At 35.8% G+C, this 23,749-nt stretch overlaps 1 protein-coding gene across 1 annotated transcript in view; it reads left to right on the top strand.

Moving 5' to 3' along the window:
* Positions 1 to 362: 362 nt before the first annotated feature.
* The window catches only part of sprt (PDZ domain-containing protein sprite), a 328,126-nt gene continuing 304,739 nt past the window's right edge, over positions 363 to 23,749 (top strand). Inside the window, exon 1 of the mRNA XM_081770847.1 lies at positions 363 to 875. The gene's annotated coding sequence lies outside the window, so the exon portion shown is untranslated. The remainder of the gene's footprint in view (positions 876 to 23,749) is intronic.

Raw genomic sequence — 23,749 nt, 5'->3', positions numbered from 1 at the left:
TGGCAATTGTCCGCCCTGCTTCCCCAATGGCACCCCTGTATGTTTGGGTTTTAAAGGGTGAAAAGAAAAACTAACTGCTTATTCACGTGTTATGCATAGCCTCCCCCGAAACAAAATTCTAAATATATTAGTCACTAAAATAATATCAGCATTATTAAATAAATAGATACTTTTGTGTCATGCAAATTTATAACAAGAAAAAAGTACGGTAACGAATATTTCGCGAGGAAAACAGTTTCAAGTTGTGTAAGTTTGTTGTTGCTTTTGGGTTTGGCGCACTGCGGTTCCATCTGTCGGCATTTCTTCGAGTTACTAACAACAACACCGCTAAGCTTTTCACGTTGCGTTTACAAGCGGATCATCAGAGTATCCGAGCTCGCGGTGAAGTGAGGAGTGTTTTTTAACGTGACAGCTGCTTGTGTTGATACTTTTCCAGACATATTCTTAGCTGAATTTTAGGGAACAAAAGTAACATAAATATTGACTTAAGCATATGTTTATTGCGGCATATTTGACAAAAGCAGTGTGGGATTTCTAGTGTCATCTGTTAAGGAAGTTTTACTTTTAAAAAAATTAAGAAAAAATATATTTTAGTGATACAGTTTATGTTTAAGCAAAGCGTTACAGTGCGGAAGGTGTTGATTTGTGTTATAAACCATTTTTATTTCTTTCTTAGAAAAATCTTGTAACACGTAAATACTGAGTTTCATGCAAAATTGTGTTAATATTTTTATCTTCAGTTGAAAAGGAAATATCAAATTTCGTGTTTTTTTGTGTGACATTTATACGTGCAAAAGTGCGATTCTGAGTTTTAAAGTGAATTTAAATTGTTAATTGAGCCATAGGAAGGGAATTTTAGGAAAGATATGTTAAAGGTAAGTAAATATTTGTTTTTTTTTTTTTTCAATTTTTACTAATTAATAGCACGTATTTTATACATTTTATTTTTCTTTCAAATTATGTAAGACATTTCAGTTTTATGCCAGTCTTATCATTTGTGAAGTGTGTTCTTCAAATTTTTCTAAAGTGGAAACTTTTTATTATTATTATTAGTCAGAATTTTCTACCTACTACCCTGCTCTTGTCCCGTCGAAAGCATATGTAGACTAGGGGTAAAAGTGCGGGAGAACGCGAGGGGACCTCGTCCCCTCACTTCCCAAAAATATATGTGGCACCCCCCATTTAAAAAAAAAAATACAATGGGCAAAGATAGACACGGGGGACGGCGAGACGTCATGCGTTTCCCTACCTTTTCAGATTCACTTTTACCACTGATATAAACCCTATATAAAGTCTTGAGCATATTATATGATTAAAATCAGCTTTTAATTTCATGTTAGTGTTAAATAAAGAAATTACATATTAGTTTTGTGTGTGTGGTAATTGGAAGCTGGGAGGGAAAGCGAAATACACTTGCGCATCTGTAATTTCCAAGCTTTGAGATCCTCAACTATGATACCTAATACGCAACTCCTTGAATTTTATTTTCCTGTGTGTGCGTTTTTTTTTTTTTTTTTTTTTTTTTTAATAATGTTCAATCTTAGATTATCACAAGGGCAAACCACGATGACCATTTGCGGTCCGTGGACCGCAGTTTGAGAAACGCCATCCCTGTGCTATTCGATTACGTAAAAAATAATAACTAAGAGACACAGAAATGGCATGTTGATTTCCCAATCAGGAAGTTCACATTCGAACCTAAGGACTAGTAGATATCGTAGTTAATTTCTCTTACAAGTATCTCCTCCTTCCCTTACATATATATATATATATACTCAGAAATATTTTCTTCTGTCTCAAGCGAGAATACTAGTAATAAAACTTACTCCCTGTTCTCCCTGTTTATTTATACCCAAAAGTGGGTATACAATATGTATTTCTTAGTAATTTCGGAATCGATGGATCGATGTGAGCTCGATTCGCTGCTGGAAAGCAGTAGTAATTTTGTAAAGAATCTTCGATAAGTGCTTTATAATACAGAAATATTACTTCACGTATGCAAGCCATAATTACCCAGTTCTTGTGATTGTAATCGTAATTGTCAACCAATTCCTCTACTTCAAACTCTTAATTTCCACTTCGGTATTGCCTATTTTGGGTCATAGAGGAAATGAACTGACTACTCTGTCCCTGATCTTAGAATTACCTGCAAGATCAGAGTTGGAGACTGTGTCGTCTCGAAAAGATGTGGCGAAAGCTCTGTCTCGTCTCGGAAAGAGTATCTGTATCGAAAGCTCTGTTTCGTTACAGCTCTTTGTTACTAATATTTTATCTAGTCTCATCTACTGGTCAATCCTACCTGTCCTAGTGGTTTCGTGGCCCCACCTAGATATTTTAGGGTAAGTGGGCCAGGATCTGCCCTAACACTCAGACATTTATAAATCTTTCAGTTTAACGTCTCACGATTATGTCCGTTAGGCAAAGGGAAACGGATGGTTAAGGCAAGCGAATGGTAATGGAAGAATTGGTGGAATGAGAATGTGGGGGAATACGGAAAATTAAATTGTTTAAATTAAAATTATTGTAGAACAACAGCGACGCCAGGGCTGTCCACACGCTATACGGTATATAATGAATCCAAATTAATAGAAAGCATAAAATGACATTTTTATTAAAAGGAAGAAAGTGCACTAAAACGAGAGCTCGAGACAATCCGTCTAATCCAGACACCATATGGCCTCGAACTCCCAAAAGTGATGTTAGTCAGACAAAAAAATATGAGTTACTCTACTTTAACTTCCATTTCTCCATTAAATAAACTTAAAAAACAAGTAAAATTAAACGATTAAGAGGCCTCATCCCGGAGAAATTAAAATACCTCTAATTTTACGGTAATCATGTGATATCTTCAAATAGATCAAAGATAATCGAAATATGGAACAAGAGCGCCCTAGACAATATCATTTTACATGAGATACCGTTATAACGACTCACTTAGCTGCTTTTGGTTTCGAGTCATTTTGAAAATCGGCATTTATTTTCGCGTTTCTAAACGGCTGAAAATGGAAAGCCACTAGGCGACTTGTGACAACGGTACCTCATGCAAAATAATATTGTCTGGGGCCCTCTTGTTCCACATTTCAGTTATATTTTATCTATTCGAAGATATCACATAATTACTGTAAAATTAGCGGTATTTTAATTTCGTCGGGATGATGCCTCCCGACAGGCACGTAGCCAAGGGGGGGTCCGGGGGGTCCGGACCCCCCCCTTCGAGACCAGAAATGAAAAAAATTAAGAAAGGATAAAACAAAATGAAATGACAAAAAGAAGGATCAGCGTTAAAAATTAAAAAGAAAATTACAGGAAGCTTTTGCTTACTCTTTCTTATGAGGAGATTTGTATTACTTGCAATATGGTGGCGAGGTAAGCGAGATATTCTGGAAGAGTCAGGGAATTTGAAATTTCAAGAAAAGTTATGGAATTCTCAGAATTTTCGCTAGTAGTCAGGGAGATTTCAAGCTTTCGAAAGCATACTGCTGTTTTCGTCATCGCATCCTTGCAGTATCAAACATGTTGTTTCAAGGACAATTTTCTATTGTCCCTTTAACCTGTCATTTGGAACTGACAATAGTTGACGGAATAATAAAAACAAAAATTTATGTTGAAAGAAAGTTATGTTAGCATTTGATTCAACAGAGAAAGGAACGCATATATTGTAAAACTAGTTGAACATACACATGCTTCGCACAGGGGCTCTATTTGGAAGTCAACGCCTGTGGGAGTATCACCATGGATTTCAGCGACGGCGAAATCTATGGATTTGATACTAATATCGGTCATTTTGGGCTATTTTTTACATGTCTCGGTATGCAACCCCCGCTGACTCCCGGCCCGCATTCAATTGTAACTTAATTTGCATGTCATCGCTAATGGAAGTGTCACCATTGATTTCAGCGACCGCGAAAACTATGGATTTGACACTAATATCGGTCATTTTGGATTACTTTTGTATGTCTTGGTATCTCACTCCCCTCCGGTGACCCCCGGCCCGGAGCCAAATAGCGTGAATTTGGAAGTTAATGCGATCCGAGTTTCACCATTGATTTCAATGACCGCGTAAATATGAATTCGACACTAATAGCTCAAGTGGTAGAGCGTTGGATCCGTATTCAGGAGGTCGTGGCTTCGTATCCCGCTGCCGACCATCCTGACTGAGGTTTTCCAGGGTTTCCCTCAGTCCTACCAGGCAAATACCGGGATGGCACCTACTAAACAGGCCCTGGCCGATACCTTCCCAAATCCTTTCCATTGTTAATGTTGTTGGATATCCAGTGTAAAATGACCTCTGAGCTGTATCTGGTGTTAAATAAATAAATAAATATCGGTCATTTTCTACTACTTTTACATGTCCCGGTAAACGCCCCCCTGAGCCCCCCCTGGTTCGAATTTCGACAAAAACGTTTAACTCTGGTCTGGAGCCTGGACCAAGGTATTCGTGACTAAAATTTGGTAACTCTCGGTCAATTTGTCTGGTTCCCAAGCCGGTTCCGGTAAACGCCCCCCTGAGACCCCCCTTTTCGAAATTTAAAAAAACGCTTCGTCTTGATCTGGGGCCTAGGCCAAGGTACCCCTGACCAAAATTTGGTAACTCTCGGTCCACTCGTCTGGTCCCCAGGCCGCACACAGACAAACAAACACACAAACAAACTTTTTATTTTATTTATATTAGAAGATAGTTTACAAGACGGTATTTAGTATGTACTTTTTATAATAATTGAGGTCATAACGAAAGGAAAATTGTTATATTTGAATAAACAGGAGAAGGACGTAAATATTGTAAAATCTTTTTTAATACTTTTTTTTAATTATTTTGCTGGAAATTTCTTCATAGTTTGTTATTAAAATACTTGCCAACATATCCTCATTTTATTGTCCTAACAAACCAATATACGAGTATGTTGATAGTAAAGTAGTTTAGATTGATCGAGCTTCTGGGCCTTTTTAATTTCGTGTCACTCCCCCCCCCCGTTACGAAATCCTGGCTAAACGAACCAATATATGTTCCAGTAAAATAGTTTAGAATGATCGAGCCCCTTTTGTAATGACCACAGTATTTCATGTCACGGACCCCCCCCTTCACGAAATCCTGGCTACGTGCCTGCTCCCGAACAGGAAATAATACTTTCTCATATAAATCAATAGGCTTTAAAAGAAAGATGGCGATTGTACTCAATATTCTTAATGTTTGATATGTCATGATCATAGATACTCTGGCATTATTGGCAGGTTATTTGCTGCAACTAACGTGAGAAGCTTCCATGCGCCACGGTCTTCCGCTAACATCTTAATCTTCATGTACGATTTTTCTGTTTTGATATCGTCCATTAATTGTAACGTACTGTACTCTCCTTCGCCCTCTTCCTTTCTTTCGTGCTACCATACCTTCTAGCATGTCCCTCATGATAGTTTCTTCTTAGCTAATATCCCAACCAGTTTCTCTTTCTCATCTTAATAATATCTAAAATTGTTCTTTTCTTCCCCACCATTTTTAATACCCTCTCATTCGTTTTCCGCTCGACCCAGCCCACACCCCTTCATTCTTCTTTACACCCGCATTTCGAAAGCTTCCAGTCGTTTTTAATCATTTTTGTGGGATGTCCATGTTTCTAACCCATACAGTACAATATTCTACATGGAACACTCTATGTGTCCTTTTCTCAACTCTTTATTCAAGATTCCGCAAAACAGTTTCTTCTTCCTCCTAAAGGCGTATTTCGCCATTCCTATCCTTGCTTTTATTTCACATTTGTTATATAGAAAAAAAAAAACGTATTTACAATGTAATGTATTTACTTATATATGATTGGTTTTGTTATACTATTAAGCTTTTGGCTTGTTGTAAAGTTTAATGCTATGATGAAACAAACAAACAAGGACTGCAGATACCAACTCAGTTACTTCAAAGCCGCGGCCAGTTGCGTTGTAGAGGTCTGCACGAGCTGGAATGTTTTTTTTTATCCCAGGGCCAGCCCGGCCCGGCCCGTGAATTTATAATGTGAAGCCCGACCTGAGTCCGAGACATGTTTTAGCCTTTAGACCCGAGCTCGTGTGATAATCAATTAAGCCTCAATTACAGAAACTTAATAATTAACGTAAAATTGTATTTTTATTTACAGCAACACTGTCATGCTTTAAAGTTCTCCAGAAATAACAGTCTAATAAAAAACGTTATACAGTATATTTACGGAGTTAGGCGCAAAAAGGCCCAAAATATATGATTGTATATATAAAAATTTACGGCCCAAGCCCGGCCCGGGCACGGGCCCGAAGTGATATATGTTTTGTAGGCCCGAGTCCGTTACCTTCAGACTTCTATTGTGTGGTTTTGCCATTGAGTCCTCTTGTAGGCAAGATAGATTGGTAAGAACGACCCATATTGTAACTACATGGTAAACTTGCATCATGGTTTATTAGAATTATTCACGAGACTTGACAGAACTCTTCCAATATAAATAGATAGAGGCAGTGGCGTATTTAGGGGAGCTATCGGGCTCAATCCGCCCCCCCCCCCCACGAGAAATAAATTTGTTACTTTCCACGTACATGTACAATTATCCTTAGCATTTCCAAGAATTTCATTGACTTTCCATTTTCTTATGCTCTTTGTTCGGAAATAATACTGTATTTGTCAAATTTCATTCCATGTAAGAACTGCATTCTTTTTTTTTTCTTTCTTTCGTCCATTCTACTCTTCTGTTTCTTTTTCTTAGTTGTTACTTTCTTTCGTTTCTCCTATCATACTTTCGACCGTTGTTAGTTGTCATTCAAGTCTGCCGTCGTCAGTAACATCAAAACTATAAGAGGAGCTGATAAGCGAAACTGGCGTTCCACACCAACTTGCACGGATATCAACATGGCGGGACTTTAGTTATTATAGCAAAGGAATATTTACATAGTTTAGTTATAAAGAAAGGTAAATATTTGAATTAAAGAAAATCAAGAGGGGGGAATAATAGTCCAGGAAATTAGTTAGGCCAAGAAGATACTTCTTTTTTTTCTTCTATGAATAGAATAGAACTTTAGATCCACTGCTAAATTTGTGTGTATCATACCACATAAAATTCACCAGTCTGCAATTGTTGACTTTAAAACTGTAATTAGTATATTTCAGCTTCAACTTGTCCAAACATTTTCTTTGAGATAAAAACGTACACAGATAAAACTGAATATTTCCATCTTTTTCTAAACTGAAATCAGTTAAGTTGAAATGAGAATACAAATATTCAACGTGTTTTTGCAGGAGCGTCATTTCAGATTTGCCTCGGGGGAGGGGGGGGGGTAAGATCCTCTATCGACATACGAGTTTCAACATGGCGGGACTTTAGTCATTGTAGCAAAGGAATATTTACATCGTTTAGTTATAAAGAAATGTAAATGTTTGAATTAAAGGAGTTTCCCGTTTTTACCTAATAGAGCTATATTAGTAGACAATCGATTAAAATATATTTAATTCTCAAACTCGGATGGGTAATTGAGCTCCTCCGTGGCTAAGCGGTTAGCGTACGCGCCTTTGGCGTGGGAAACCCGGGTTCGATTCCCGACGGGAGCTCATGTGGTTCGGATTCCACGTTAATCAGTAAGTCCATGTCTCATATAGCCTCGCTGATGAACGGGACGTTAAACCCAACTCAACTCAACTCGGATGGGTAATTACCAACCCCTGCTTCCCCAATGACGCCCTTGCGTGTTGTTTGAGTTTTAAAGGGTAAAAAGGGAAAATATAAGTGCTTATTCATATTCATAGCCCCCACCCCCGAAACAAATTTCTATATACGCCACTGAACAGAGGCTACAAATCTTGTCTCGTGGGTAACAGTATATGTGCCCACCAACTGTACCGGCTTCATGCCTTCGGTTATAGTTCTGAATCCACGTCATTAGTACGTCACGTCCTTCAATATTTCGATGTTGCATAAGAAGGCAAAACACTTATTTAATTTAAAAACTGCAATTATTTTAGAACAAATAATTAAATTACTACAATATAAACAAATAAGTAAATATCGAAGGACAGTGATTACGTAAATCACAACATATTCTTCTATTTAAGTTGTTAGCCAGCCTACCATTTAATAGGAAGTAATTAAATTAATTTATTCGAAGGGTGGAAAAATTGTTAGAATGATTAATAAATTGACATAAGTCGCCAACAAAATACAATAGTAATAATGTTTTTCATGATTTTTTTTTCAATTTTAGATTCCGGGAAAACATTTACCTAATACGCGTTACAAATCTTTAAGTTTTACATCCCATGGTTATACCGGCTAGGCTAATCTCTTTGTATAAATGGAATGATTTATTTATTTACTTATATGTAAAATATAGATTGTTAAGTAGCGATTGTGCCTATTGCTGTTGGATTTCCCCTAACAATAAAGCACATACTAGTTATAGCACTCAGTGACGGCGATTGGACGTTAAAAGTGGGAGGGGCAAGACATGAATATTTGTATATCAATGTTAGTTTCCCTGGTTGTTTCTGAAACTGTTTGACGAAGGGTATATAACTTATAGGATACTATATTTTTCAGTTAAAATACCGTATATCATGTTTCATATTTGATTAAGTAAAGTGACAAGAGCAACGCAAGTAGGTACTAGCACTTTGTACTCTTAAACAACGAAAGTGTAAGAACAGTCAGTCTTAAGAACTAATGTTCTCTCAATTAGTTTCAAAGCAGCTGACTAACGTATCGAACCCTTGTAAGGTGCAATGAAAGGACGCTGGAATTGTTGCACTCCAATAGGTTATTTTTGAACCATTTTCCGTGGCAATTAAAACAATTACTGCAGTTTTTTCAACTCCACGGGAAGACAATCAATACGTACACACGTAACGGCAAATATTATATGGCATCATTTTTTTTTTGTATGAACCAGTAATATATAAAAAAAACTTTACATTTCTAAATGAAACTGTATACATTATTGGGTCACTTCAAAAAAGTTGGGGGCAACATCTCCCCCTAATTGCCGCCCATGATAGTACTTGTATCCAATGATGCTGAAAGAAAACGACTTTTTCTCAACCTCTGAATTACATGTTATTTTTGTCACGATTTTGCAACTATGGGCGTTCAGCATTTTGCTTCTTTTAAAAACATTCAGTTTGAACATCGTGTGTTCTGTAGGTTAGCTTTTCTTCCTGAAAAGGTCAGTGCGGTACAAAAAGGTCGAGCATGCAGTGAGACCAGTATTATGTGTCCGGCATGCAGGTTAGTTCAGCATCCATATATGTAGGAAAATTTGCATATGTACGTACTATGTATGGGTTTGTATTATGGATAAAGTGAATGCAAGCAATAATACCATAAAAGCACCGGATCTATGCACACAATTCAGTACTTAAACAAAAAAAAAAAAAAAAAAAAAAAAAAAGTATCGTAAAAATGTTTAAATTTGAAATAAATCATGAACAAGTACGGTGTTAGCTTGACACAGTTGAGGGTGGATGTAAAATAACGGTATTTGAACTAAATGTCGTAGAGCGCTCACGTCTGGTGCGAAGGGTCCATGGTTCGATTCCCGGCTACGCGAGTTTGGACAATATAGCGAATCTGAGGTTTCTTAAAGTTTTTATTTTTCTCCCACATTCACATGCCATCAGTTCTGTCATAATCAGGGGCGGCGATTAGGAGGCAAGAGGGAGCAGTTTCCCCCACCTTTTTGAAGTGACTTCTTAATGTATATAGTATCATTTGGAAATGTAAAGTAGTTGTATGTATTACTGATTCATAAGAAAAATGTGCTATATAATATTTGCCGTTGTGTGAGTACGTATTAGTTATTTGTATTCCCGTTTAGTTAAGAAAGCTACTGGAATTGCATTTTAATTGTAATTCAAAGTAATTAATATTGCAATTGCGTATGTTTCTTTAAATGTCGTAGCATATGCTTATAGTGCTTACTGTCGTTCATTTTATATGAGTAATAACATACATTTAATGGCATGTGTGGAATTAAAAATGTAAGTTGTTCATTAATCCCCAGTTTCAATATAACTTCCACACAACAAGCCTCATTATTCATTACTATGATTAATATTATCATTCCTATTTATTTGTTTTGGAAATTGTTTTTAAATAATCTGATCACACAATTTTCCAGACGGAATTTTAAGATGTTCATGAGCAAGGAATCAAATCTGTTCTTACACTTTCGTTGTTTAAGAGTGCAAAAAGCTAGTACCTATTTGTGTTGCTCTTGTCAATTTACTTAATAAAATATGAAACACGATATACGACATTTTAAGTGAAAAATATAGTATCTTATTAGATATACAAACTTTCGTCAAACAAAGTGTTAGAAACAACCAGGAAAACTAACATTGATATACAAATATTCAGATATTCTTCCTCCTCCACTTTTGACGTCCAATGGCCGCAACTGATCATAATCATTCACTGCTATCAGTTCATCTGGCTCCTTTAGCCTAAAGGGCATAATCGTGGTAACTCCCCCCCCCCAAAAAAAAATCATATCTTTTTCCTTGTATAACTGTGATTTTGGGATTAACTTGTACGTTACGAAACATCTTTATTCCCATCTCTGAAAAACTACATGAAAACAGTGTCACTGGGGAAAAAAAGTCAATTCAACTCTTGGAAAACCCATAAAGTGATAAAGAACGAGAAAAATGATAGGGGGACGACAAATGATCCAACAATTTTATTTTACCTTCTTTTGTTGTTTGTGGGTGGTGTTCTCATTATTACCATCTTCTTCAATTGTTCTAAGATTCTCATTTTTTCTTTGCACCAGCTCCTTGCTTCGTATTGTCACAAAAGAAGCGTGTTGCGTTGTTTCGTATAGAAAGCATAATACGCCATGTTGTATATTGTAATATGTGTAAATGTGCAGAACAGAGAAATATGAGAGAGATAGAATTTTCTGTATATATATATATATATATATATATATATATATATATATATATATATATATATAACGCTGAAGGAAGGCCATATTGCTGCTGTCGGCCTACATGTAGAGAAACTAATCCCAAGAAGTGAGCATATGTTGAACATCAGTTCGTCTCCCACAAACATTGCCTAACAGAGCTTCTTGTGTGAGACTTTGGAATTTACCGAAAGGCAAAAATAATAATTACATCTTGACTTTCTATATATCTCTCTCTGTATATATAATGTATAATGTATATAGCTACCTAGGTACATTTGTGTGTGTGTGTGTGTGTTAGGAAAGCAAAAGAAGAACCATCAGAAAGAAAATATCATCTTCACGAAGAGGCGGTACAGTACATGGGATTTTTTTTAAAATATAAATCCTATTCTCTTTCATTTTTCAAAACACCGCTCAAGATATTTGCAGAAAACAATACTAAAATATATCAATATTATTATACATTTATATATATATTATATATATATATATATATATATATATATATATATATATATATATATATATATATATATATATATATATATATATATATATAGTATATTTAGGATATTCTAAAATTGTAACGAATCTGCGAAAAAACATGTTCAATTACAGACATGTTAAACAGCAAGTATTATTATCATCATAGGTATTCTGCCACTATTAAAATGCGAGACACAGTGAGTAGCGTATGGACTAAGAATATAACGAAACGAAGATAATGACGCGATGTTGCTATGTCGTAAAGGGGCTTGGCTAAACACACACTATAGTGCGAATAGGTGATATACCTCTCGTTTTTCTCTTTTAACAAGACAGACAACACCGCAGCTAACAACGTTTAAAGGGAATTTGAAGCTCCGCCTTTAAACGCCGTAAGCGTTATCTCTTATCATAGTAGATAACATCTCACAAACGAAAGGCTTCCATACACCACTGTCTTCAGCTAACCGATTTGTTTTGGTGTAGGAATTCTCTATTACCGTTCATTCAACTACGGACTCTTTCGCCACTTTCCTCTTTTTCCTTCCACTGTATCTTATAGCACGTTCACGCGATACAGTTCCTTCTCATCCAGTGTTCCGACCAGTTTCTCTTCCTTTTTCTAATTACATCTACAATTGTTCTTTTTTCCCCCTTCCCCCCAAACACATTATTTTTAACATTCGTTTTTCATTCGGCCTAGCCAATTCTCTCCATTCTTTTTATATTCACATTTTGAAAGCTTCCAGTTATTATTCAACTTTGTTCTCAAGTACGCTGTAAGAAAAATCAAAGATAGCAACCAGGGCCTAGAGCTGAATGGTATTCACCAGGTTATGGCATATACTGATGATATAAATCTAATAGGGGATGATAGAAGAAAAATAGAAAGAAATGTAGAGGTCTTATTAAAGGCTTGCAGGAACATGGATTCAGAAATAAATACAGGGGAAACTAAATACATGGAAATTCGCTGGGATCGAAATGCTGCAAATTATGGAAGCATTAAAATATCAAATAATACTATCAACAAAATGGATACTTTCAAATATTTAGTATCAATACTAACAGACCAAAACCTAATCCATGAAGAAATTAAATGTCGACTGAAAGCAAGAAATTCGTGTTATTATTCAGTTCAAAATCTTTTGTCGTCGCGAATTCTATCGAGGAATGTGAAGCTTAAAATATACCGGTATATAAAACGATAGTCAAGCCTGTTGTGCTGTGTGGTTGCGAGATATGGTCGCTTACTCTGAGGGAAGAACACAGATTGAAAGTATTTGAGAAGAATATTCGGACCCAAAAGGAAAGGGAATGGGGAATGGCGGAAACTTCATAACGAGGAACTGCATAGTACATACCGTTTATCGAACATTGTTTGAGTAATCAAATTTAGGAGGCTCAGGTGGGCAGGCCATGTAGCCAGAATGGAAACTAGGAACGCTTTCGAAGTTTTAACTAGAAATCCAATCGGAAAACGACCATTAGGAAGACCTAGACGTAGATGGGAAGATAGTATTGAAATGGATCTTGCAAAAATAGGAATACAAACAAGAAACTGTCTCCAGTCGGCTAAGGACAGAAATCAATGGAGAGCTTTTGCGAACGCAGCATTGAACCTCCGGATTTCATAGGCCACAGAGTTAGTTTTATTATAGATTGTGTTTATCGATTTAAAGTACTGGATTTGGCTAGTATTTGTAGTATGGTGCGGTATCAGTGATTAGTCATTATTATTTGTTAACACTGGAATTGAACTTCAGAAATACATTCTTAATTATGTTTTAATTTACACTTGGTTATAAAAATCAAGGTGACATTTTGCCAAAAAAAAAGAAAAAAGAAAAGAAAAGAAAAAAAAGAAAAACTATATCCCAATTTACTACCAAATTTCCCCAATCTAAAAACACTGCTTCGATTTCTTACTCCTACCTTAAATTCTTTGTTAAGGCTGCAGACTACTAAATATTTTTGAAAAACTAATAATTTTTCTTTTGCCCGTTTTTCGTAAGTGGAAAGAGGTAATAAAATGTAACTTACCACAATAATAGATAATGTTATTCTACACCTGAAAATACGAATCGGAAGAATTTTCAGTGTTGCCATCCATAGAAATTACACTGTGACCAGAATTTGAATTACTCAAAAATCTAGGTAAAGACAGCGACTAGAAAAATGAATTCAACGGTAATTGATGACTTATCATGCTGTCTATTCTTCTTGTTTACTACTTTTTAAATAATGTTTCTGTTTATTTTGTAATGACTTATTTATTTTGTAAGAATTTATGTAAGGTTTATAAAATAAATAGAAATATTATTTAAAAAGTAGTAAACAAGAAGGATAGACAGCATGATAGCTTATCAATTACCGTTGAGTTTATTTTTCTAGTCGCTGCCTTTACCTAGATTTTTGAGTAATTCAAAATCTGGTCACACTGTTATTTCTATGGATGGCAACACTGAAAATTCTTTCGATCCGTATTTTCGGGTGTAAAATAACATTATCTATTATTGTGATAAGTTACATTTTATTACCTCTTTCCACTTACGAAAAACGGGCAAAAGAAAAATTATTAGTTTTTCAAAAATATTCAGTAGTCTGCCCCCTTAAGCTTCAACTGTAAACATAGACTATTTCCTTCTGCCGCACAAGGTGAGGGGAAAATCAGACCGTAAATATATCTAAAATTACTTGTACTAACGAAATACTTCCCAACAAATAAACAGGGGTTCCCTTAAACGTCCTGACTAAAACAGCACATCACCATGAAAAAAAAAAAAGTTTAAAATGTTACTATAAACTGTTACACGAAAAATATATGAATTTTAAATTCCATTTATTTAACATATTTCAGTGTCTGTAAACGTAGTAAAATGCCTTTCATATTAAGAGAACGCCCTAGAACTGGTTATTTGAAGGTCTGGGTTACATATTTTGAGAAGAATGAAAGCGAAGCGACACTTAGACAATGGCAGGGAGTGTTCAGCGTCCCAGGCCGTTGGACACAATACGACAATCGCTTGAAACGAATATCATGTCTTCCATTTCTCCATTTATCTTGTAACTTCAACAATCCACAATAGCTCATTAAGAAACATTTTTAACATGGTACACCTCTTGCGTTCGTTCAACGAGATAAAGGCTTTTAAACAAACAAATGAATGTTACGCTGTAAATTAATAATTATTGATATCAAAACAAAAAACGTGTTATCAACAATACTTACGAAGTTATCCACCATAAATCAACGTGTCGCTTTTGCATAACTATGATTAAAGAGAAAGGAGGTTTATCAAACACTCTGTAAAGGGAACAGTGGTGAATAATATAATGTTCGAAGCTTTCTTCAAGGTTCTCCCGGTATCCTAAATTCTGTCTTATTCCCTAATGGATTGTTTGTACAGGGTTATTACTAGAGCCCGGATTTTCATGCACAAACCCCGAGATATGCATGCAAATATGCACGATTTTTTTTTTTTAAATATGCATTAAAATTTTAATATACGCACTGAAATATACACTAAGAAAATAAAATGTCATTTTCTTTCAAAAATGTCTTATTTTAATGACCTCTGTTGCAATGAGCTATGAACGTTTTCCTTAACCGTCTCAAATCCTCTGCGTTTATTTATTTAGTCTTATTTTACATGGCGAAGTTAAGGCTAATCATGCCTTGTCTCCCAGTTGGCCATGTGTTTATGAATGAGAAACATTTTGTAGATCCAAAAGTTCCTTTCTATATCAGCAGAAGTCACTGGTGCATTTAAGAGGTCTCATCCCGGCGAAATTAAAATACCGCTAATTTTACAGTAATTATGTGATATCTTCAAATAGATAAAAGATAATCGAAATGTGGAACAAGAGCGCCCTAGACAGTATCCTTTTACATGAGATACCGTTATCACGACTCACTTATCTGCTTTCGATTTCGAGCCATTTTGAAAATCGGCATTTATTTTCGCGTTTCTAAACGGCTGAAAACGGAAAGCCACTAGGTGACTTGTGATAACGGTACCTCAAGCAATATAATATTGTCTAGGGCGCTCTTGTTCCACATTTCAGTTACCTTTTATCTATTTGAAGATATCACATAATTACTGTAAAATTAGCAGTATTTTAATTTCGCCGGGATGAAGCCTCTTAAGAAACACCAAATGTCTTTTTGTGTTAGGTCCTTTTCCAATTCCATGTTTTTACCACGAAGTACATTTGCAATGTAGCAGATTGTTTAGTGCCCGGATTTTTGCCTAATACTTGACAAAGTTTATCTGACGCTATTTTCGCAACACGTCAGTTTCACTGGACGAAGTCTGCGATAAATTCAGCCAGCAAGAAGAGTGAATGCTGCAAAGCGTTGTTACGGGATTCCAACTGTCCGATAATTTCAGGTATTCTCGAGAAGTGGTTCTGTATGTACTTAATTTTGTTCTCAATGCCACTTGTAGAGGAACGTTTTTGTGACACGTAAATAGCAGCTGTATTGGGACTTAGTGAGTTTACAACTGTCTTCACTTGATTTGTTATCTGCATAATAGGACACAGCTTCTAGCCACGGTTAAAACAGGTTGCGAAGGTACCGGAACATTTTTCGCAACTTCGCAAAAGATACGTACACGCAATGGAACTTTCACAAATACTTTCTTTACATTTGATATTATCAATGACATAATTATCCACTATGAAACAATGTCACACCACTTGGAGAAAGCAGACTTTTAAAACAACGGTTCATAACTTCTTGGTTATATGCAACCCACGATATTTTGTTGATTCTCAGGTTGCCGCTTATTTCAGGATAAGTTTGCTTTTCATTGAGTGTTGTAGAAATTATTTGATTTTTTGTGTAAATAATTAATTGGTTATTAATTTTTCAAATATTTTACACGTACGAATCCTTTTTTTTTTTTAAGAAGTAGCTTATTCTTTTAATAAAAATCACATCGTAATATGATGAATCGATCTCGATATAATCGCGAACATACATAATATTTACATACAGGTCAAATTGAGAACCTCCTTTTTCAGAAGTTAGTTGAAAACATGTTCTTTAGTGCAAGTAGTATGTGCATCACTGTTCAGAGTTTGTGTGTCACTGTTGTGAGAAATTAAAATTAGATGTAATCTGCCACGTAAATGTTTACATTTTTTTCTTATACAATATATAAATAAAATAAATAATATTTCTCTGGAAAACAAAACTATCAATTATACCGTAAAGCAGCGATTCCCAACCTTTTTCAACTTGTGGCACACTACGGATGTAACTTGGATTCTCGCGGCACACTTATAGATATTATTATTTGTAAATATTTAAAATATAAAAAACAGTGGTATTTTTTTTCTTTGATTACTGATCTCCGCACAGAGAAGAAAGCTCGATCACTGGTTTTTCGCCGTGGTAAAGCACTATGCTTATTTTTCATTCTAATTTAAGAACAAAAAACAGTTGCAATGAAATATTGGACTCAGGCTTTCTTTTTCGAAAACTGTATCCAACCTTTTACTACGAAGGAATATCACTAAATAACGAACGAACAAACAATCTCTTTTACATTTGAAACACAAATGTAGGTAATTTGTCGAAAGGATTGAACGATATTTTAAATTTTCAAGTTACGAAATATTCTGCAACAATAAAGAAGCAATAATGGCCATAACAATAGCAAATACTTTTTTCAACATCAGAAATGTACAGAAAAGTAACACGGCATGAAACTTAAAAGTGTAGATTCATAGTAATGTGCAATACAAATGTACATTTTCCCCTACGTTTTGCAATTTGATTGCTATAGAATTAATAATTTTGTCTTGATTTCCTCGCGACACACCAGCGGACCATTCACGGCACACCGGTTGGGAAACGCTGCCATAAAGGCAAGGAACCACGCACTTTCTGACGCCATAAAAATGTTTTTTTTGTAGATTTTCCTCGAAAAGATGCTCTCAAGCGTCTTATCTTAGCCAGCTCGATGTGACTTATCAATTGATGTGTGTCTTATATTTGGACAGTATTGAAAATGAGAATGAAATTAAATCTTTTCTGTTTAGCATCCCATGATTATGCCCTTTAGACTAACTAAAGCAGACGACGATGATTACGGCAAGTGAATAGTGATGGAAGAATTAGTGGAATTAAAATATGAGAGTAAACGGGAGTACTCCAGGGTAGCCCACGGACACGATGTTGTCCACCACAAACTTAACTTGGGCAAGGATCGAACTAGGGGCCTCAACGCACCACAGACAAACGCTCTACCATTGAGCCACCGTGCGCTTTAGACAATATTAAAGTTTACGAGTTAGTCATTATTTTGGTCTATATCTTCATTAGCTATACTGTACACTGTCACCTTGCTAGCTCCATAATGAAACACTTGATGAATATACACTTCTAGAATCAGTTTAATCTTAAGAGGCCTCATCCCGGCGAAATTAAAATACCGCTAATTTTACAGTAATTATGTGATATCTTCAAATAGATAAAAGATAATCGAAATCTGGAACAAGAGCGCCCTAGACAATATTATTTTACATGAGATACCGTTATCACGACTCACTTATCTGCTTTCGATTTCGAGCTATTTTGAAAATCGGCATTTATTTTCGCGTTTGTAAACTGCTGAAAACAGAAAGCCACTAGGTGACTTGTGATAACGGTACCTCACGCAAAATAATATTGTCTAGGGCGCTCTTGTTCCATATTTCAATTATCTTTTATCTATTTGAAGATATCACATAATTACTGTAAAATTAGCGCTATTTTAATTTCGCCGGGATGAAGACTCTTTAAGTTTATATAATCATTTATTTTTTTTTTTTAATTTTCTCGAAAACGACGCATATGAAGATTTACACTCACCCGTGTCGTTTAGTTCAGGTCAAAGATATCTATTAATTGTTCTCATGTCTCATCTTCGGACATTTTTCCCCTTCTTACTGGCAGTCCTTGGTTCTATCCTCAGCAGGGACGGATCCAGAGGGGGGCGATCGGGGCGATCGCCCCCCCCACAAGAGGAAACTCTTATTTTATATATAAATAAACCCATCCATAACAAGTTTGGAGCTCTTAAAAGTAGCAGTATTACCGCCGACCGCCCCCCCCAGAAGTCCGTCCTGGATCCGCCCCTGATCCTCAGCCAAGGAACTTAGGAATTAGATTTCTGGGCTCTCGGCATCTATTTCTATGTTAGCTCGTCCGTGTGAGGGATGACGTCCTCGGCCGATCACACTATCCGAGGAAAGGGGAGGAAGGAAGCTATCTAGGAATCTAGGACCTGTGTGTTAGGTGCCATCCCTACATTTACCTGGTGTGAATTAGGAAAACCTCATTCAGGACGGCTGGCCTCAAAGAACTTTTACACTTTTTGGACAGAGTGTCCCATATCTCCGGCCAAATAAGTTTGTGGTGAACAACATCATCTCCGCGGGTTTTCTCGGGGGTACTTCCACTTTCTCGTTCCACCAATTCCTCCAATTCATTATTCACTCGCCTTAAGAGTCCCTATCACTGCGAAATTAAAATACTGCTAATTTTACAGTAATTATGTGATATCTTCAAAATAGATAAAAGATAATCGAAAAGTGGATCAAGACCTCCCTAGACGATGTTATTTTGCATGAGGTACCGTTATCACGAGTCACCTAGTAGCTTTCTCTTTTGCAGTTATTTAGAAACGCAAAAATAAATGCCGATTTTCTAAATGACTGGAAATCGAAAGTAGATAAATGAGTCGTAATGACGGTATCTCACGCAAAATAATATTGTCTAGGGAGATCTTGTTCCACTTTTCGATTATCTTTTATCTGTTTGAAGATATCACATAATTACTGCAAAATTAGCGGTATTTTAAGTTCGCAGTGATGAGGCCTCTTAAATTATCGATCTCCCTTAGCCTAAAAGGGCATAATCGTAGAACGTTAAAACTAAAAGATTTCGTTCCATTGTTTCTCCTTTCTTTAAATGTTAATATAATAGTGTAGAAAATATTGCAGATTTTCAGTTCCATCACTTACAATCGGGGATTGTAATTTTTTTTTTTCATTCCCACCACTTAAATTTTAGAGGCGTGGCTTATTTGCAAGTCGATACGGTTTAATCTTTATATATATCTTGCTCGTCGCAAGAACATAGAACCATCCTTACGGTGAATGAATTGTAGAAAACGTTATTGGTCGACAGGGCTCTTGTTGAACCAAGAAGAAGAAAAAACAAACAAAAAAATGATGATAAGGAAATAGCAAATAAAAAGCATGCAAGTTTCCGGAAACGGCAGAAATAGTAATTTTTTCTTTTTGTCTATACAGATTTCTTTGATTTTTTTGTTGTTGTTTTCCTGCAGAACCATAAACAATTATCCATTATTTTTGTTCTTCTTTTGTGTAATAATAACGGCTTCTTTTGGTGACATTTATAGCTTGTTTATTTGGAAATTTGTTTTTGATTTTTTTTTTCCTTTTTCAGCACACCCAAAGGTGACAATTTACGTTACATGCTCTCACTTATATTCGCTATACAGTTTATCGTATTGTTTAAGAAAAGATGCGTTGTTGTCACGCAACTAAAATGTTATCATCAAATTGTACATAACGTACAGTAAATATATATACCCACTACAGTCAGTCACCTTTCTTTCCGTTTCAAAAACTTGGAGATCTTCAACTTTATACGTTGTCTTAAAGAAAAAGAAAAAAATCTCACTCGAAGAGAAGAAAAACTAATCATGAAATGAACAGATATACAAGATGGAGGAAAATCAGGAAGTTTGAGAATATGTGGAGATAAAAATGAGATAAACATCAAGGTTACCGCTTGTGTTGTGAATGTATAAATGGAGCTATTGTACGCTCTCAAAGGAATGCCTTTCTGGATGTAATGTTAAGACTTTGAACTTCCGATTTCGCTTGTTTGCTATGGAATAATATAAAAAACAAAGACTGCAATAATTTTCCGTATGTGAATTATGTCTCAACTGAAAACATCTTCCCTGCATCTGCATTCTCTAATTAACACGTGTAACCCTAATTTGACTCAACAGAGCTGAGAACAAATTATTTAATCTTGTTTCATGGGAAGAAAAAGGAAAGAAATCTCGTCTGCTTTCAGAGTATATACACATGGTTGAGCAAACAGCAAAATGTTGGACGGCATCGTTGGAGAATGTTGAGTTAGTTTGCGAACGCGTACTTTACAGGATGATCACAAACTCTCATTACCCCCAATCGCGTGTCCACATATTCATAGATGGTCGCATAGATGGTCCATTGTATTAATATGGGATAGGGTTGCCAACTTGCCGGTTTTTCACCGGCCTGGGCGGAAATAATGCTGTTATTTTGTTTAAAGCCGGTGACCGGTGCAAACTTCTTACCAGCCCCTTTATGACCTTTTTTTTTTTTTTTTTTTTTAATGTATCTAGTTCGAAGCAATTTCATCTAGTTCTAAGTATAGATTTAAAGAGTAACTCATTCTGTAAACCCAAAACTGTCATCTTTCACCATTTACCAACGATTAATATATTTTGTTCGTTTGTTTAGATAATTTTAAAGAGATGACAGGGACTGTATCAGGGAAAATTTGAAACTTACTTCTAAGGGATTTTGTATATTTATTAAGAGTAAAAAAGAACTTCTTAAAGCAATTTCCCGTAGTTGAAGTATAAGTTTGAAAGATTAAATTTCATTTTGTAAATCCAAAACTGTCACTTAAGGATTAATATACTTGAGTTCATCTGTTTCGATAATTTTAAAGAAATGGCAATTACTGGTAAATACTGAAATGATCAATGCCGATTTCAATTTCTAATTTAAAGCACAATATATTTCTATCTATTAAGCTTATTATGAATGTACTAAGGATATGCAGAATACAGGCGCTAATGCATTTTTTTTTCACGCTAGTGCATTTCCTTCCCATGGATGGTTCCGAACAGAGATACTTCACACTTAGATCTATATCATAGGGAATTTTGAGGGAGTGTTTTTTTTTTTTTTTTAACTTTCCAGAGTTGACAACCCTAATATGGGATCATAGCAGAGGACAATTTTGAGGTAATGTGACTATTCTGTACTATTTATTCCAGAGTGTCTGTGTGTGTACATAATCGTTTTCATAACAGAGTATGATTCTCCTCTTAATGTTGCTGGCGTGATGGCTGTAAATGCACATCGAGCAGCATCCTTAAGTTCGTCAACTGTCTCGTAACTCGCGGCAACAAACTTTTGTTTTATGAACCCCCATAATGCATTATCGCAAGGCAACAGATCAGGATGTGTCCTTCGACAAAATTCATGGACCTTTCGCTGAATTGATGAGATGGACAGTGACACTTTTGATACCGTTTAAATCCAAATTCATCCTCACAACTTGGAAAAGAGGGAGGGGTAATTTGGATAAGGGCGTATGGACCTATTTCCGGTAAAATGAGATATTTATATTTTCTGCAAGTTTAGGTATGTCCGTATGTGTCTAGGTGGTGGTTAGGCAATATCTTTGCTCCGTAGCGAACGCCTGTCTCCAAAAGTAGTGTGTGAATATGTTGATTAAATGAATAAGGGCGTTTGTTTTTCTGCTCTCCTGAAAAATTGAAGAATTACTAGTTACACCCTTATCCAAATTAACCCCTCAGGATCGATATATAAATGATCGAAAATGACCGACATCAGAGGGTGCATCAGTAATAGTAAAAAGTCACTGACTAACGGTACATATTACTATCTTTTTTCTTATTTTAGCTCGGGGCGGATCCAGGGGGGAGATCGGGGCGATAGCCCCCCCCCATAAGAGGAGACTTAAAACTCATCCCAAATTTCGGAGCCCTTAAAAGTAGCAGTATGACAACCCACGCCCCTCCCCCAGAAGTCGGTCCTGGATCCGCCCCTGATTTTAGCACATTGAAGCGGGTAATTGACGCTAGTAATAAATATTGTTTAAATGTTATCTCACACCCTTCATGGACCTCTCGTGACGTCAAAGGATTCTGATTACCTCTAGATGAAATTAAGGGGGAAATCAGGGCATGAATGTTGTACTTAAGGTTAGTGTAAAGGGACAAGTTTTGCCGATAGATGTCACTACAGTCTTCGTATCTTTTCCCTTTATTTTTTATTTTTTATTTTATTTATTTTTTTTTTTTTTACCTTTCACGAAAATTTACAATTTCTTTTACAAATTTCAACCTAGAGACTTCAAATTTTTAGAGAAGCAACTTCGTAACCTAGTAAAGGGAACAATCCATGCCGATTTTTTTTTTTATTTAGAATTTTCTTCATTGTTGAAACAGTTCGATTTGTTAAAGGCTTGGATATCCATTTCAACAATCAAGTCATGTCAACAATGAAGAAAATTCTAAATAAAATATCGGCACGGATTATTGCCTTCGATAGATTATGAAGTTTCTTTTCGAAAAATGTTAAGTCTGTAGGTTGAAATTTGTAAGAGAAATCGTGAATTTTCGTGAAGGATAAAAAATACATTGGAGAGGTACAAAGACTGTAGTGCCATCTATCGGCAAAACTTGTCCCTTTAAACCAACCTTAAATTTTAAAAACTAGACAAGGTGGAAAAAACGTTATTTCTCGTCTCGTCCCGTCTCGTGGCCATCTTCATCCGGCTACGAAAGAGTATTTTGCGACATAAATAATAGTTATCTCTTATTTGGTAAGTTTCCTCGGAGAGTGACAAAAGATCACTTTAGCATGCATGAATCTGTTGGTATTCCATCAGAAAGACACTTTTACGAATGTAAATGAACATGTATATGATATAATAACGGTATTGTGACAGTAAGTGCAGGTGTGCTTATAAAAGATAATTGAAACTTATTATATTAATTTCAAAACAGTATGATTTGTAGTTGTAACAAAACTTTTTTTTTTTTTTTTGCACGTTGAAATAAAAATAAAAAGAACTTTATTATATGAGTAAGCGAGAATTGTCTGTGCAATGTGGATTCGTGCAACAATGGAGTCATAGTGGCGTAACGAAAAAAAAAAAGCTGTATGAGAGCCTAGAAATGACCCCCAAACAGCTGTAATTTCAGAGGATAGCATTGTCTCATATTCCTTTCTCCCTCTCTTCTCACCTCCCCCAACTTCCGGTTTGTCCACATGCACCGCGGCAGATTGTGTGGGAAATTCTGACCCGTGTTTCCGAAGAACAAGATCAGCCTAACCATTCCATTGACAGACGAATTGTGTATGCTGTATATACACGTACATCTGGGTAACAAATCTACGTACACCGCGCTTCTCTGTCTGCGTAGAGAGAGGCAGATATATTTAGCGAAGGGGACATAACAAGCTTAAGAGAGATTAAGTAGTTATAAGCACGCAACAAGTACTTTTTTTGTGT

This window comes from Thermobia domestica, chromosome 9 (genome assembly GCF_964235325.1).
Source record: "Thermobia domestica chromosome 9, izTheDome1.hap1.1, whole genome shotgun sequence".
Lineage (NCBI taxonomy): Eukaryota > Metazoa > Arthropoda > Insecta > Zygentoma > Lepismatidae > Thermobia > Thermobia domestica.
Note: the sequence above shows the minus strand (reverse complement) of the source record. Positions and strands in the feature narration are given on the sequence as shown.